General features: G+C 39.7%; 1 protein-coding gene across 1 annotated transcript in view; it reads left to right on the forward strand.

Annotated features, from left to right (window-relative positions):
* Positions 1–13,353, forward strand: part of MID1 (midline 1) — a 353,212-nt gene continuing 339,859 nt past the window's right edge. The window contains exon 1 of the mRNA XM_080376926.1: positions 1–13,353. This exon is cut by the window's right edge and continues 53,837 nt beyond it. The gene's annotated coding sequence lies outside the window, so the exon portion shown is untranslated.

A 13,353-nucleotide genomic window follows, 5' to 3' on the forward strand; every position in this document is an offset into this window, starting at 1 on the left:
TCTGGGGTGTAGCTAGCAAATAAACCCAAGTCTGGTAGTGCATGCTACTACATCCAGACACTGGCTGTCCAGTCCAGAGCCTGCTCAAGTGCATCTGGATAACTCTGCGTCATGCCATGAAAGTGTCCCTGTTCTTCTGCAAGGAAGAAAGATGATCTGAAGAAAAAAAGAGGATTGATAAGCGGTAGAACAAAATCTTAAAAGAAAATTTTGGATGGGAATAAAGAAATGGAGATATAATCGGTAAGCCAACAAGAAAAAAGATACAGAAAAGTTGTGAAAGTATTAAGAAACAGAATAACATGGAGACCAAAATGCACAAACGAAGGGAAGAGATGTTCTTTAGATGTCCTGAAGCTTAGACTACATGAAGCAGAATACGACACATAAGTGATTGCAGGGTAGCATGCACATTACACAGTATGTTGGATTACTGGAATGCTGTTCATAGCCCAGCTGTTCATGTCTCCTGGGCTTTCTTTGGCCTTTCAGCCCATATCTGCATATGGTGTCCATGAACAGGTGGCAGCCTTCATCTTCATGCTTCACACCGACTGAAGTGGGTTAAAAACTATTCCTTCCCTGTAATTTTGAATTTATTCACAGAATGAACATGAAATGAAACAAGAAATCCAGACCAGATTTCTCTGCAATTCTCAAAACTCTCTTCCAAATATAGCTGAGCATGCAGGTTAGACTCCTTTTGCTATCCTTCTTTTCCAAGCAATTTGTAACACAGCAAAAAACGCGCAACATTTTAATCTGGTTTATCATGTGCTCTCTTGTTAGTTTTTTGGACAAATGTTTTCAACTAGTGCAATATAATTTAGACATGTACTGCCTATAATAATAATAAAAAAAAATCCTTACCAAAACTAAAGGTTACAGTAGGCGCACGGTATGCCTGCCCATCTCTAAGAAGAATTAACAATCAGACCAGATGGCTTAAAAAAAAAAAAATGATTCAGGAAAGTTGAGAAAGAAATCAAATACATTAATAACCATGCTTCAGTCTTCTCCAAGAGCAAAATGATACACTATGAATATACAATTGTCTAATCTTCTGTCATAATAATAATGTTCAGTTCAGGCATTCTTTCTTTTAGGCATATGGTATATCAGGCTTTTCTTTCCAGCAGCAGAGTCCCTAGCGGAGGGACTGCTTTGCTCTGACAGTACTAATACAGACATCCAAGACTGAGGAGCTGAGAAAAGCTTGTTCAAAATCGTTGGAGACAGATGCTCATACGCATTGTCAATCACATCTCTGTCTTTAGTTCTTTGGATATTCTTTCTTTTACAAAGTAATTATTTGGGTTAAAAATGTGTCTTTGCCTGTAGAGAGTTCTGGTAATTATACTTGAGGTAAAGGTACAAATAAGGTATATTCAGTTTCTGTAAGCAGGATTCTATGTACCTTCCAAAGTAACCCTTCATCTCATGGCTCTTCATCTATGAGTTACTTAAGGGTATCTGTGAACAGATAGCTAAACCAGCCCTCTTATTATAAATGAACACAGGAACTCCCCCCCACCCTTCATTGTCAGGAGCAGAATGAAGTTGTTAGTCTTATATTTTTACTGAAGTTTTGCCCTTTTACCTTGCCTAATGATAATTTTCCTCTTATTTTAATCTGGAAGATGAGAAACTGCTGTTGTTTTGGTACAAGCAGGATTTTCCTGACTTTTTTTCCTCATTTTTTGCAGCCTGGGAGTTTGTGCAGAGCCTAGGGAAAAGGGCTGAGTAGGTAAGGAAAACATAGCTTAAAATTTTGTGTTCCTCATGAGCAAATTACTCACAGTTACAATTAAATATGCAATGACATTTGCAAAGATATACAGTACAGATGAATAGAACCTAACTCATTCTCAGCAGACTTGTTCTACCTGAAATGTAAGTACTAAAAAAAGAATAAGACTTCTTTTTCCTTCTGGTGTTCCTCAAGACTCCTTGCTTTGAAAGTCTTCCCCCAACATACTATGGGCCTGACCCTGATATGCTTATACGAAATTGATTGTTACACTCTCTTAGTAAAGAAGGAACTTGAAATGCAAACGTAAATAACTGATGCCAATGTTGTGATGCCAAAGCTGTGTAAAGAGGCCTCTGTGTAAATGAAAATCAGACTGTATGTTTATGTGAATAACACATCTGCAAAATATCTATAATACAGAACATAGCAGTTGTTTAATTTTTACCTAATTAGAGAGGCTTGAAAACATCTGGTAGTTGACACCAATCCATTTTTTCCATTGTATCCTTTCTCAGTAAGTTGGGAATGGAATATAATATATCCCATGAGATGCTCTTTAGTTTATGACAGGTGTGCATTTCCTAGCTGGTCATTTCATGACACTATTTGTTTCCCACAGATACAGCTGGAAATACATTTATTTGGCAGTAAGAAATTGCAAGGGAAAGAAAAACTGGTTTAGGAGGAAACTTACATCAGACATGTAGATAAATAATGTTTGCACAGAAATCTCAATGTGGCATTTCATAACTTTCACAGGCATTTGCTTCATCAACGAAAATATCATAAATTTAATAAAGAAGGTTGTTGCATAATTTCCAACACCAGTATAAAAAGTAAAGTGAAATGTATGTTGTCAAACTATAATCACCCTCATAGCATACGTAACTATTTTTATTTAAGCTGTGAGTGAGTTACTCATGTTGTGCTTTCTGCTGCTTAGAGTAAGGGGAATAGTGAAGTTGGCCGTCTGCTGGCCAAGGGGTGGTTTGGGCTATGTGTGCGGTCCATGGGCATGGACCAGGGAACTGAACTTTCTCCTCCTTCCTCTTCCTAGGAGATGTGGGAGCCACTGGGGCTGCATGAGACTGGGGGAAAAGCTTAACATAACTCAGCATGGAGACTCTCATCTTTTCATTAAAGAAAGAACAGCTCTAGCAGTGTTGCTCGTGGAGTGTGCTTTGCTTTAGCAATAGCATCAGTCTGTCACTTAGTCTAGACTAGTAAACATAACAGGGCCAGACCATTACCTGGCCCTGAGGCCAATATATGTGGAGCAGCTCACAGCTATGCTATTAAACTCTTACCCTCCGAAACAGTCATGCAGACCACCTATTAACAATGGACCCAAGTTAACTTCCAAATTGTGCCTGGAAATGGTTTGAGAGTGTTCCCCATAGCATAAGTCAAATCCATACCAGAAGCGAATGACACACAGAGCCAAATTGTAGTGCCTGGGAGCATCCCCTTGTGCCATTTACTGGTATAGGCACAGTCCAAATCTTACTGTTTCATTTATTCTTCTTGACTTGGACTTTCCCTAGAAAAACATATGAGGCCAAATACAAACCTGTGAAAATGTCTAGTTTACCCAAACTTCATGGCATTAAAAAGGTGATTTCGCTAGTCCAGGACTTATTTTCTGGTAACACTGATTTTTTTTTTTTAAACGGGAAGCTATCTTTTATAAAAGCTTCTACAGATCTTTTAGAATGGAAAATGTCATGTAGCCCCTTGCCATTTAAAAAGAGGTAGGACGTGAGTGTGTTTTAATTGCATGTGAGCATCTCATGAATCATGTGCACTCAGATCGCAGGTGGTGTAATCCTTCTGCTGTATAGCCCAGACCCTCTCCTTGCGCTCAATCAGATGAAACTGCTATTTTAGGATTTTTCTTCTCAGATGCATGAAGGAAGGTTGTTGATCTTCTGTATTGGATTTAGCAAATTAGTAAAAATTTAGTCAAAACTGTGTAAATGTGAAGGGATTTCCACCCCCACCCCCATATGGAATATGGAAGTACTTTCACTCCTGGTAGAAACAGGCACAATTCAAATGCTGCTGGATCTAGAGAAGTGAGGTTGGTGTGGGGGTTTTATAATTGTTTTTCTCTGAAGTCTTCATATTTTCTCTCATTTCAGTTGTATTTTTTCTAAATTTAAGCTTCTGTCTTTCCTCTGGAGTTCTTTCTTGCTCTGACCAAACCCCTCCTCCGCCTCCAAAAAGTCAGTGCTTAATCTGATGACATTGTCAAAATGGATTTATGGATTTGTTTACTAACCAGGATTCAGAATGGGATGAAACAAGTTTGCCTCTGGGAATGGATATGACTGATGCTGTTTTCCGAGAGCTGATTTTTGTCACAATTTTTTAAAATGGATTGCTAATAAAAAATGTTTTGTAATGAATGGGAATTGAGGGTAAAAAGCTTTGTTCTTATATAAGTTCTGAAAATGGCAGGCTGGCATTTCTAAAGCTGAGAGGTGAAATGTAACTGCTCTGTGAAAAGCATTTCCTCTTTTCTTTTTGGCATGTTTTCACTTATATCCAGGGTGGTCCTGAGGATTTGTGGGCTCAGGGAGAACAAGAAAGATTTCTCATCAAATATTCCACTCCCTCCCATTTCCCTCTTTTTTCTTTGTTTCTTTTTTTTTTTTTTTTTTTTTTTGGTGTGTGTTTTTCCACTCTCTCCTATTGTGACCAGGTCTGAAGAGTGGTATCTCAAATGTTTAGTTAAGAGTATGTCCTGTACCCATAAAAGGCACCATGCACAACCCTCAGCCCCATCAGAAAATGCACTGTCAGCACAAGCTGTCTTGGGTTGGTGCGTGGGAGCAGCCGGTGGGGGCTCTCTGTGGGCTCCCAGCCTTGCTGGGGGGCTCTGCTGCTGCTGTTCCCCATGTGCCCCCTCTGCCTGCCCCAGGGTGAAGGGGCATTTTGCATTCTGTTCTTCAGGGGGCAGGGAGCCCACACCAGGGATGAGTGTCTCTTTCCCTTTGCCCTGTTCCTTGCAACTCCCCTGATAGCTGGTTGTGTTTTTTTTTGTTTGGTTGGTTTGTTGCTTCTCAGAATTGCACTTGCACCCTCATCTTTAGTGCAGCTGCATTTTCAAGTCTCTGACTGAATCTTCTCCCAACTGCTTTTCTCAATCACTGTAATCTAATATTCCCTGGTTTTTACACTGAAAACTTCAGGCCTTGTTTCTTCCAAAATACACATATTAATGCTATTAAAAACCCCCAGACCTTAAACCCTACCCAGTGACTTCAGAAAATGAAGGTTTTTTATCCATTGTGGGAGGAAAAAAAATCTTGCCACTTCCATTTAATAGTATCACAGCCAAATCCAATGATGTGGGAGAGCACGCTGGCATTGAAATAGCCCTTGCTGAGGAGAAGCACATTCCACAGGAAATTGATTTTCATGTCACCAACTTACGCATATTTTGGAAATTAGGTTCTGAACCACAGGGTTCACAGCTGATTTATTTGTCTTTATTTTTTGCTAAACTTCTTCAAGTGGATTTTTATGGAACTAACAAGTTGCCTCTGCCACGGGCTGAGGAAAGGGTCGTGCAATGCCTGTACAGTGCAGTGCGGTGTGTAAGTGGAGGCCCAGGCAGCTTTGTGAAATGCATAAGAACTGTTGATGGCAGCGTATGACTAAAGTCCACCACAAAACTCTGGGATTCATAAAGCCTAAAGCTGAAAGGCGATAATATGGTCTGCTCTCTGTATTTCACAAGCTGCTACGCTTCATCCCATTATCCATGTTGAACTCAGTGTTTCCTGTTTAAGTTAAACATGCCTTCCAAAAATGCAGCCGGTTTTGATCTGAAATTAAGCAAGGTTTGCTTTGATAGCTTTTTTTCGATGATTGACGAAGTCCAAACAAGTGATTATTTTTAAGTTAACTTTATCTGGCATCAGCTTCTGATCACTGAGGATTATGCTGCTCGATTAATGAGCCTGCTGTTTTTCCCCATGATGTATCCATGCTGCAGCCCTGTCACCTGTCAGTCTTCCCCTTGGTAAGCTCAGTCTTTATGTCTGCCTCTTGGAGATATTTTCTCTACCTCAAACCTTTTCTTTTTTACATTCACAGTTCTTTCAATAGCCTTTTAGGGATGCAAAATCTGGATTTGAGCCAGCATCTTAATATGTTATTGTGTGTCTCCTGGTAGTTATGTCAATTAAGAAAATCAGTTCTTTGGCATAACATATAAAAGTTGAATGCATTCAGTGAATGATCTCCATATACATTTTAATTTAAGAGTATGAATCCAGTCCGTTTTGAGTGAAACTTCCAGCTGGTGACAGCTTGCCTTCTGTCACATCAGTACGTATATGGCTGGTACTGGTTTTGCAGGATTCTTGTAATCATTTTAGCCTATGCCAGAAAGAATTTTTTCATGAAAGTGCTACATGCTTTAAATTAAAAATTTCTGTTCACCACATACTGTGAAATGTTCTCTTCATGTTCTCATCAGCAGTCATAAGGTGTTTGTAATTCTACTAGTTCTTTTTTTTGAAAAAAGAATATTCTTCCAATCTAAATTGGGTTTTGTTTATGTTTTCTTTGATAACATGCCTTAGTGAAGGAGTGAGAGAAGAGAAAAGCCTGGAAGGAGGTACAGATAACTGGTAGGGTTGTTTCCTTTCAGGCTGTAAATTGGTGATAATAAAGGTGTCAGTCCCATGCTGAAGACCTTCTCTTAGCTTAGATGACTTCAGTGACTCAGCCTTGTGGCATCTCCTTCACCTTTTTGGCAGCCCAAGGGAGATAATGCTCCTCACCAAAGAACTCTTTTGCCTTGCTTTGCTTTCCTCAGCTGGCATCGCTTTGCTTATCGGAACTGTTTCACTTAAGGAAGTGTGCATCCATAAACTTGGCAATGGTTTTGATAATTGCTGTTTGTATTGCACATGGACCGTGCTTTTCCCTCTCATTACTAGTCTCTTAATTGTGTCTGGAATTCTGCAAATGTGAGGAATTCAGGCCAGACATGACCTGGATTTTTCAGGCCAGTTGCACTTTGACCCTTTTTAGGAGATGATTGAAGGGCACTGCTGGAGTTATTAGTTTTCTTTATCCCTTCCCACCCCCCTCCTTGAACTAAGCCACTCTAAACTATTCAGTGCAAGATGTCTGATTGCACAGCAGAGTTAGTACTAGGAGAGCATGCCAGTGACTCTGAGAGTAATGTATTCCTCCCAGTTATTAAAGAAAATAGAATTTATATCAAAGAAATATTGTAAAGATAGGGATAACTTGCTAAGTGTTGCATTTTATCCATGAGGTTGGGTAGGAGAGAGAGTTCGTTAGCGGTTCATGTGTGTCTACCCACTCCCACTTAGAGCAAATGCTCTTTGTCTTTGTCAGGATGCTGTATTCTGCGCATACCAAATTGCTGTTTCTTTGTCACTTACAGGTAAAGTTCAATCTTCTGGCAAATTGTGTATTACAGCTCTTGCGGGAATGTTTGTAAAACTAGTTTGCTTGGGGTTTACTCTTTTCTGTGATTGAGGTCATGAACTAGGCAGATGTTCATGACACACATCCCATGATGTGCTCAGTGACACTACCTCGGGAGCTACACGGGTGGTGTGTGACCTGTTTAGAAAAATATGTGGATGGAAACTAGCAAAAGGTGCTCAGGATGTTTGTGTCCTAACATCTTGTGTCCATTACTTCCTAACATACCTGACAACTAAGACTATAAATTTAACAGTGCTGAAAAAATTAAGTTTCTATTTCTACCCCGTTTAGTAAGAGGCTCTCAGAAATGTGCTTGATGTGGCTGAGCAGATCTCAGTGTATGACATTATTTCTGTATTTTCATTAATACTCAGCTTTAATTTCACTGAACTAATTTGCCGACGGCTGATGTGTGGAGTGACCCTAATTCTGCAGAGGCTGGAGAACCTCAGGAGGTGGTTCTTGCTCCCAATTGCCATGTTCTTCTGAATGAGCTTGGTAATTTGAGTTCCCTACCTTTTACATCATGGCACTCAATGTAAAAGCTAAACGAAACCTAGTCTCACTCTGTAGTTTTCTTCCATTAAATGCATATTGGAACTAAAATGGTTAAATTAGTATAACCTTGTGCTGTCCTCATTTGGTGTAGCAGTGATCTGAGTGGATAACCTGTAAGTAAGTGCTGAGTAACCCTTGCCTCAAACTGCGATAATATAGCCAGTAATAAACAGCATCATAAAACTGACATCACTTAGCCAATGTTTTTCTTTAGACTTAAATGATGGTTTGTATATGCTTCAAAGAGAGAATTCCTCCTACTAGAAAGGCTGGGAGAAGCCACATAGAAAGTAAACTCATCTACAAGTACATGTTTTGAACATGTTTCTAGTTAAACCATTTAAAAAGAGAGAGAGAGAAATAGGGTAGAAAAAATAAATGTGTACAACTCCTCTGTCTTGTGCATTTTGCAAGCAACAGCCAGAGGGATGGTACCTTAAAGTAAGGTTCACTGACAGCACCATGGATTTATTTTGCCTCATATTAATACTGTTAATATTTATGAAGAATGGGTTGCTTATCCAAAACATTTGCTTCCTTTCTAAATAAATCATAGTGTTAAAGAGCCAGTCTTGTGACAGGTTGTTGTTCTGGATACAATAAAAATGCATTTTTTTCCCATAGCTGACAAGGAGATACTTATTTTCAGTTTGACTCTAATCTGTCTCCATGATAGTAGCATTTGAAATCTTAGGTTGGAATCTCCCATTAGAATGAAATTTGTCATACTAAACATTATTTAACTATTTAATATGGTATTAGTTAAATTCTGGTAGCAGGCAGTCACAAATGACTGTACATATGTGCATAAAGAAGAGTGAAATCATTTGCCCAAAGCCACAAGGTAACGAGCTATTGGCAGAACTCAGACATTTAGATTTTTATTATGTTTAGATTTATTGTTATATTGTAGTAATATATAACTATATTATATTATTATTTAGGTTTATTATTATTTATTTTAGATTTATTATAATTTATCTGTGTTTATAGATTCTTTGAGCTGGTCCCTTGCATCTAGACCCAGATGCTGATGGACTGATGTTATAAACACACATCTCTGCAGAAGAGTATCTGCTGAACTTCCTCTCTGAAGGCCAGACTCCAATAGCTGAAAGCAGCTTTTCTTAGTTACATACAAACAGGTACATAAAGTATTAAAAACGCAAGCCATGGAATAGATCTTTGGCGTTTCATGCAGTTCACTGAAATCTCAGAAAACACAACTTGAATAAGGGGCTTACTGCTATATAGCCTCAGGAGTGAAAACCCAAGCTCTCCATAGCTAGCTGTAATAGTGTTCCCTTTTAAGATATTGACTAGTTTATTTATAGTTACTCTGCTTTTTGTAACAGGGGTAATGTCAATGACAAATGAACGTTGTAAGAAAAACCCACTGTTTTTAGAACTTTTTAAAGATAGGCTGTTATATTCAGTGTTTAGTGTTATAAATAGTAAGATGATTTCATATGGGGAGAATTTTTTTTGCACAAACATTTTAAATGTTTTTAATAATTTAAGAATAAATGTTTTTGGGTTTGCATCCAGCTTAGAATGAAAATAGAGGAAAAATGTGATGGAAAGGAGTAATGAGAGCACAGGAGAAAGATAAAGGAATGACAGTAGCAACATGACAAAGGATGAGAGACACCCTGTTGGGCAGAAAGGGACAAACCTAAATCAGCTGGGCAAATTTATTTCTCTATCTATTTATGTATTTATGTATTTATTTAGTTAGTTAGTTACTTACTTACTTACCTGGGAGCTGTATGGTTTCCGTAGGCACAATATATAAATCAGAAAAGTGCCAGTGCTTATAGGAAATTAATTTGCGGGCCATATGTGGCCAATGCATTATTGTTTCCCCATTCTTGACTTAGATTAAAACCTACCAATTAAAAGTACCCACATTTCTTATGGGAGACAAAGCAAGGTTGTCTTGTACACTCTGCACTGCCTGGTGCTTGGTGCTCCCCTGTGCTCGGCCTTGCCTTCTTGCCATGGTAGATATCACAGGTTTCTCCCTTTCTGGAAATGCAATGTTTGCATTGGATGGAATTCAGGACAGGGGACAGTGTGTGTAGGCATTAATTATAGGAATCTGGTTCATAAACTCTCCCTGTTAGAAAATGAAACACAGTTTTCAATTTTTGCAAGGCTGCTATTTCCTCCACACCTATTTTCTTATTGCAAGAGATTTGTATTAATTTTCTGTGAATTAAGGGCAGTCAGTCTGCATTCAACAGCAGTATGATAAACCAGAGTCTTTCAGGTCTTTAAAAAATGTCTTTCTTTGTTTCCACAGCTACAGTGGTTCCTCTTAAAATTCATGGAAGTGGAGCAGAAACAGCAATATCAACCTGGTGTTTCACTGCAATGTTTGCTGATGCTTGTTGAATTAGGAAAGCCTGAACACAGAGACTGCTTTAGGACAACAGACAGGGTGGAGTTACACTGATCCCCTTCTCAAATGGTGCCCACAGGGGATGGCATGGGAACGGCACCAGTGGGAGCTGGGGCTTGCGATCTGGCAGAGGACCTGGCGGGCTGCAGACACGGCTGTGGCAGGGAGGCTTGGCCTGCTGGAGAATAAAAAGCTAATGCTGTGTTTAGCTACAGGATGACTTGTCAGCACATCACTGGCTGCTTCAAGCCTGTGAACAGATGTGTTACATACAACTTTGTTGGATTAGTAAAGCAAAAGGAAGGCAAACACTGGGGACTTGGGATGAGGCTGGGTAAAATCCTTAAAGGAGAGCTGCTGGCAACCTATTGTTTACTTTGGACGTCCTCACAAACAGGAAAAAGCAAGGAGCTTTAATTTCTTAATCTTCCAGTGTGTAGTAGAATCGTGGTTGTTAGGGGGGTTCATTTCAGCCAGCCATATTATTTGAGGTGTCTGCAGCCTCTTCTGTAAAGCACCTTGCTGTAGAAAAGCTGATAGATGAACTGAGGAAACTTTGTCATTATGGTACTAAAGCTAAGTGTGTCAGCTCTTGCTTTTATATTGTAACTGGTATGCCACTGTAAATAAGGAAAGTAAAAGTTTAGATTAAAAAAATACACAAAACTGACTTTTCCTTCCTTTCCTATACTGTCTGAATCAGGTCTTTGCACACAGATGTGCAATTAATCTTCCTTTTAATCAAGTGCAAATTATAAAATGAAAGGCAAGATATTAAGCTCTTTTCTCAGACTGCTGAGGTTATTAGGTTCCAATTTGATGTTGGTTTTTTTTTTTTTTTTAATTTCCTATCTCTGTTCTACTGTTTTGCCTTAAGAAGAATGCCTTAAGACCGTTAGCTCTGTAATCGCCTAGACCCTCACACTACCTTTCCCAAGTCTGAAAATCCCCAGACACTATGCTGCCTTCCAGCTTGTACTTTTGACATCTATTTTTAGGCTGTCGTATTTCTGCCTTTGAACACTAGCTCAATTACAATCCAGACTGAAAAAGCTGAAACTCTTAATCAGTATTTTGCCTCATATGAGTGCAGATGATCTATCCATAGTTTGTGGCTTTATGGATAGTGCTACCCCACGGATGGATTCTGAACTTGGCATGCGGTACTCATCATCAGCCTTTTCCAGAACCCATTTCTTCTTGTCAGGGTGGCAGTATGTCTGCCAGCACTGTCACCTCCAGTGTCTTGTGTCTTGTGACTCCTATGCAAGGTGTGGTGACTTGTGGTTTCCATGACGGGTGTTCTCACCCTCTCAAGTGAGCCATCATCACCACCTTGCTCCAGTTTGGTAAAGTTTAAGGCTGAGATCCTTTATTTAGGGTGAGTTATGGTTGTGAACATCTTCCACTACTCCCAAGATCTGGCATTTTTGTTTGGCTTGTTTCCTGCATTATGTTGCAGAGACTTAAGCCTACTTAGATGCCTCATCATCAAAGAGAGAAATGTTATCAGGAAGGCAACAGTGGTTCCCTTTTCCCCACTCACTCAAACCCATAACCGCTGGTTCACTGCCCCTTCTGTGGGGCCATCTGGCAAAAAGGATTATGGGGTTTGCAGGTCCCCTGGAGCAATTCTGACCTGCTTCCTTCCAGCACCCTGGGAAGCTGGGGAGTATCTGTCTCGTGGTCTCTAACTGCTGACTGTCATTTGGTGTAAACTGTGGAAATGGGGATGCTTCTGAGCCTGGTCCCACTGACACTTGGAAGGGAACTGGAGGCTGCTGATACCCTGACCAGGCAGAAACACTGCTTAAAAAAAAAAAAGAAGGGAAACCAGCAGAAGGGAATCTTATTTTTAAAATTATTGCTGAAGTACTTGACATATAGTGATTTTTCAGAAAGTTCAGGCAAAGGAAACAATATCATGAGACATGGAATAGCACAAAAAATTAAGAATGAATGATATGCCTTTAAGTAAGAATCAAAGACTCTGAGAACAATTTGTAAATTATTTAAAATGAAAAGTTAGACTACTGCATCCGCTAGAGCTAAACTGAATCCTGGGTAACAAACCAAGTAGTGCTGGAGTCAAGATTACTAACAGAAGGCTGTATCTAGGTTAGCCAGAGTAACAGGAGCTTATCTGCTGATACTTCAATGCCTGTACTGCACACCATTTGGAAGTTTTGCTTTGACCTCGATGTAGCCTGGGCCTTTGGACTGAATGTCCATTGCCATTAGCACATTGAGGGCATTGCTAGTTTTGTTACATCTGCGAGGAGTTCAGCCTGTATGCTTCAGTCACCCAAACAAAACGTGGTAAGTGGAGACACTGGGAGACTTGCTGCAGAAATGCACTCCCTCAGGATGTTGGTTCAGAGCAAAAAGCGTGCTGGGGCTATAGTGAGAGGTAAAAATTAGTACCTGTCAAGCAAAATAAGTCCCTGTATACAGTTCATGAGTTGGATCCACAGAACATCTTGATGGGGTGGAGGACGCATGTGGGGTGCTAGTCCCAGGCTCCACACAAAACCAGTACAGGTAGTTGCATCTGCTGAGACAATGCAAGCCAAGATAATGCTCAGCATCTGGGAAAACAAGCCAAGACTCCAACAGATTCTACCATTTTGCAAGGTGGCAGGCAAAGATCCTTCTCTTGGAAAGCAGTATTATCTCCCTATTAGTAATCTGAGCTCTGGAGGGCATTATGCAAGATGCTAGACACTGTCAGTTCAAGTACAGGAGCCAACATGATGGTAGAAACAGTGATATTAATGCTGAACAGCTCCAGTCTAGTCCATCTTGTTTCCCTCTCCTGTCCCCACCTAAAGCAAAGACAGAGAAAAGTAAGTGTGTAAAACCAAGGGCTTTCACAGTCTCACAAAGAAAAGAGAATTAAGGAGGACATCTTCTGTTTAGCATGGAGTCCCAAAACTCTGAGGGAAGTAACTGAGGAAGATTGTTGTGGAAAGGTGAACTCTTTCTTTAGCGTGCAATAAATAGTGAAAAAGGACAACTACTACATAATTGGTCCACTTTTCAAAATAAGATTTATCCTAATCCTCAAAAAAAGGTTAAAAAGAATGGTTATTACTTCTTATTAGTATAGCAAAAGACAGTAATGTGAAAGTTTCTGTAGCCCTATCTAACTAGCTGGCAG

The sequence above is a fragment of the Falco punctatus genome, assembly GCF_963210335.1.
Source record: "Falco punctatus genome assembly, chromosome: 2".
NCBI lineage: Eukaryota > Metazoa > Chordata > Aves > Falconiformes > Falconidae > Falco > Falco punctatus.